A 5,372-nucleotide genomic window follows, 5' to 3' on the forward strand; every position below is an offset into this window, starting at 1 on the left:
TATTCCCATCTAACTTTCAGCATTAAGATAATTCACCAGGATGTCAAACTATACGTTTGTCCATGATGGAAAATGCTTTCTTCAAAGTGACTCTGGCTCTAACAGCGTAAAACTGCAGAAAGCCTCTCAGCAGTTTTAAATGCGCTGTAGTCATTTGAACGTAGACACATGTTCAGTCAGTTTTTGGCACACACTTGTTTTAAGTGTGCCAAAAACTGACTAAAGTTGGCGGCTGGAGCTGGATATAGTTGGGGTGGCTTTTTTTTTTGTAGGGGTCGTGTAGCTGCAGGCGTCTGCGGTTAAATTTGAAGTTAACACAGGACAGTGGCTCTTCTGATGTGTAAGCAATCAATTCACCAGGGTGATTGGAGACCTTTTGGGGATGGCAATCTTTGACCTCTTCTCTCCCCCTTGACCTGTGATCCTGGTCACCATAAACTGCTGACCGCTATAGCCATGCTGGTTAATGGAGTCACCCAGCTTGAACTACGAGCGCAGAAGCATGCACACACTCACACACTTATAAACACACACACACAGACATACAGCAACACCCTCCTGATCCATTAATATTACATTCTCAACCTCTGGGACCTCCACTGAGGGGAGATGCTACCAATCAATAGCTGCCTCTTTAGTTTATAGGTGGTGGAGATACGCGCTTATAGGTGCCATGTTCCAGCGTCGTTGTGATTTAGCTTTGGGGTCAGGTATGGGTCACTATCATACTTATCGTATTTGTATAATATTATTTATCAAATGATAGATCTTTCCTGCATCTTTAATCGATGAAGCACCTAAACACAAATACACGGGTGGGGGAGGGGGGTACTCACAAGGATGCTGGACCTGATTACGACTTTAATCCTTCAAGAGCTGCGCAGCCTGAGAAATGTATCTATTTTTGAATTTATTCATTATTTTAAATTCTTATTTCATTAGATTTGAATCAGCAGTTGTATCAGTTCAATTCAATTACCATTAATATAGAAAAAGCTTGGATGACACTTGTGTTAGCAGCAGAAATTGAAGCTGGCGTACACATAATGAATTGTCAACTACCGCTGTGCACTCGCTGATCCCCGCACAGTTTCATGAGCAACTTTCAGGTTTGATACATTTTTACCATTTTTACAGCTTCTGTTGCTTTAAGTACCTTGTTTTTTAAGCAAAGCTCTCTTCTGAACTCACTGCATGCTTTTGGATTTTATCAGCTTAACGGATAGATTTTATAACAGATTAAAAAGAAGAAAAAAAAAACAGGGATGAAAGTGGAGCAAGTTGCAGTTTCAGGTCAAGACCACATGCTTTTTCATTCAGAATTCTGCAGCCACTTTCACTGCCAGCAACAGTTTCAGAGGAGTTATGAGGCGATCAGTTACCTCAGCAGATTTTTTTAAATCAAAACGTGCTAACGTTTGACAGGCGGGTGGTGTTCACTTTCCCCAGTGTATACTCTCTAGTTATAGAATATCTTCAAGTCACACAATCCCATTCACTGGTGAGGAGTGCGTAAAGGGAACCACCGGGCTATGTCGTTGAGCTCTCCGCTGCTGAAAAGTTTCCTTTATGTCTCTCTCTGCACCAGAGAGCCCTGAGACCTGAGATAGCAGCAAATCTCTCATTCATCAGCTGACTGAAGTTATTCAGGCCTGAAGGTATTGATATGCAAACTAGATGGTTCAGCTTCAGGTCTGCAGAACAGACCTTTATCCAAAAAAACAAAACAAAAAACCCCTGCTCTTTCCTTATACATTTCACTGTCGCTGACACAATGGCCCCTCCCGTCAATGGGCCATTTGAGCGTCTGGCTCCACTGACTGTGCATAGGATCCAAAAACACATGGATTAGGCAAAACCCGGATATCGGGATGGATGGGCAAATGTCACCCCTTCAGATCTTTGCACCCTTAATAAAAGTGACTGGTGACCCTTATTGAGGAGGTCAAGTGTTTTTATTCAGGTGGATTGGAGGCTTCTTGAGGACTGCCTGCCACTCTGCCAGCCTGCTTACTGGGCACCACATGGGTTCGGTGAAGCGTGCAACAGCAAGGATGAGAGAGGCTAATTGAAACCCCGACTCTCGCAGGGTAGACGCACAGACTGGTTCAGAATTAATTTGTAGTTCAACTGGACAAATTGTACCACACATTTTGATATGCCAAACAAATATACTGCTAAAAAAAAGTAAAGGAATACTTTTCATTTACAGTATAACATCTAGTCAAGCTTTTAGGATATTGATCTGGTCAGTAAAGTAGCAGAGGGGGATGTTAATCAGTTTCAGCTGCTTTGGTGTTAATGAAATTAACAGCAGGTGCACTAGAGGAGCAGCCCCCAAAACAGGAATGGTTTTTCAGGTGGAGGCCACTGACATTTTTGCCCTCCTTATCTTTCCTGACCTTTTTTTCACTAGTTTTGCATTTGGCTGGGCTCAGTGTTACTGTAGCATGAGGCGATACCTGAACAGAGGCTGCACAGGTAGTCCCACTCCACCAGGATGGCACATCAATAGGCATCATTACCAGAAGGTTTTCTGTGTCTCCCAGCACACTCTCAAGAGCATGGAGGTGATTCCAGCTCTCTAGTTACTCTAGGAGAGCTGGACAGTCCCGTAGAAGGCCTTAGCCCATCAGCAGGACTGGTGTAAGGAGGAGGAGGATGAGCAATGCCAGAGCCCTACAGAATGACCTCTCGCATGATAGTGGTGTGAAGATCTCTGACCAAACATTCAGAAACAGACTTCACGAGGGTGGCCTGAGGGCCCAACATCTTTTAGAGAGCTCTGCCTGGCACCGTGGAGCCTGACTGGAATTTGCCAAAGAATACCAGAATTGGCATTCCCACCCTGGCGTCCATGTGGTTTTTACAGATGAGAGCAGATTCACCCTAAGCACATGTGACAGACGTGACATGGTCTAGAGCAGCCGAGGACAGTATTATGTAACATTGTTTAATTTGACTGGTTTGGTGGTGGGTCAGTGATGGTCTGAGGAGAGATACTCATGTAGGGACCTTCACAAGCCAGGCATCAGCACTCTCTCTACTATTAGGTATCGGGATGAGATGTTTGGATTGTCTAGCCCTGGGTTCTGATCCACAATCGCCAGCCTCATGTAGCAAGAGCATGCTGGCAGTTTCTGGGGGATGAAGGAACTGATACCATTTCTTTGAAACCTATCGTGCTGTGACAAATTGTTTATCTTTCCAAATAGTTATTCTGATGCTCGGTCAGAGTGGGTACCCTTTTAACAGCAATTTTTTAATATCCAAGGAAGAATTCAATCTTAAGTCTAACCAAAAATAAAAAATAAAAAAGGAAAAGTCTGAAAGAAGAATAACATAATGTCTGTAATCTGCAATCCTAGACAGGACTTGTATGTTTTGGTGGGAAGCCTTCTACTACCCCACAAGCAGTCTTTCTGGGCTTCCTGTTTGCTCTCAACAAACAGCCCAACTAAGCCCTACTGAACTCGAGTGACAGTATTTTTCCTATGAAAACCTCTCAGTGCAGGTTAAACATGATCCTCAGTAGGCTGACCAAAGCGTGCCACCGTTGCATTCCGCAATTAAGCGCTAAAATGTCTAAGCTTGTTTTCAATAACCGAACTCAAAACAAGCCTGTTCTGTTCCCACAACACAGAACAGCCATATCCACCATCTACTGTCCACATTCCCTTTTAATGACCAAAACAACGTCTCCTCTCACTCTTGAAGTCACTTGAGCAACTGGTCTCTGGTCCCCCTCTGCACTGTGCTCTTCCCTGTGGAGGTCAGGATCAGCACTGTGGCCCGCCTTGAGATCAAAGTTCAAAATGCATTCCACCGCCAGGGTCACTTAAGGTCAACTAAAGCCCGTGCTCTGAAGGTTATTCTGAGACTGATGAGTAGAAAGTGACTAATCTATTACCCAATTCTAATAATGGAGTAATTTACTGTGAATGATTGAACTAAATTAGTCATTACAGCTCAGGGAGAACCCTTTTACACGCCTTTATTATGGATGATCGCTACACTAGACATGGACAAGCCAAATAAACCAAGCGTTAACACTCGATATAGTAAGGTACTTTTTCATTTTGCTAAGGAAGACCCAGGGCTTTAAACCTAATTCTTATTGTGTTTTTAAACTAATCCAAAAATTTAAAATACACCTCTGAGGTACTCCACTGGAAGTTTAAGAAACTGAGACTCGCTCACATTCATGCTAACAAGATCTTGGTCATCTCATAAGCAAATTGAAATTAAAGCCAGAAACCTCATCTCCTGTTTTTATCTGTTTATCATAACTGTCTAAATGTATGCCAAATTACACAGACCATGATTGGTTTAATATGAGGTCTTCCCTACTTTGACGAGCAAGCTTCAAATTAGGAGCAAACGTTTGAGTTCTGGCTGCAAAAGCTGCATTCCTGCAGCAAAGCAGAGAAAATCTGCACCCATGCTTCCTCTCTAATTAGCAGATCAAGGGACGGACAAAAAACATGGACTACATACATTTACACATACGCTGTTTTTTTTAATCACTGGGAATAAAACCAAGTCCCTGTGTTACATGCTCTCATTGGCGAATTTCTTAGGAATGGCCTCTTGGTGACAGTTTGTTTAATGAATGGACTCTCACATTGATTTCACCATATGTTCATTTTTTTCACATCTGATATGTTTTTTGTAATTCACTCATTTTGGAAAGAAACTAATCAAAGAAAAGATAGATAACAAAAGCTATACATGTGGTGCTTTGATGCATTAAAGAAGCTAAGTTTAGAAATAAAAGTGGAAAGAAGAGCCAACAACTGTCAACCTTGTTACAAGATATAGAGGATCATTGACACCTATTGAAATTGATCCCACAGAGGGTATCTATGGGCCACCTTTGACCCTGAAAGGGTATGTCAAGATCCTGAAACAGGCAAATTCTTAGAGACAGGCTAGCTGTCATACTGGGGATAAACAGATATTTAGTTTTTACATGAACTGTGGTTATATTATTATTATTATTATTATATATTATTTTTCAATATTAGATTAGATGAAACTTTATTAATCCCTCGGGTGGTATTATTAACTTATATGAAAATAAAAATAATAACATCAGTAAGTTAATTCTTTCCCATTAAAAGAAAAATGCACAGTGAAATTTACCAAAAAAAAACAACAACAACAAAAAATGAATTGATAAGAAAGGAAAATGAAAATGACCATTACGGCTAAATAAAAGACTTTTATCATTTTAATTACACTAAAAAACATCTCCACCCATTCACATCCTGTGCTTGCTTTTCTTCTTTCCTATAGGAACTAAGTACGGTGTAAAGAGTTACTCTGTCAGTCTTTTTAGCCTGCTATGATGGTGTGTAACCCTGCCTGAG

The sequence above is a fragment of the Perissodus microlepis genome, chromosome 8 (assembly GCF_051167445.1).
Source record: "Perissodus microlepis isolate ML-2025 ecotype Zambia chromosome 8, ASM5116744v1, whole genome shotgun sequence".
NCBI classification, from domain to species: Eukaryota; Metazoa; Chordata; class Actinopteri; order Cichliformes; family Cichlidae; genus Perissodus; species Perissodus microlepis.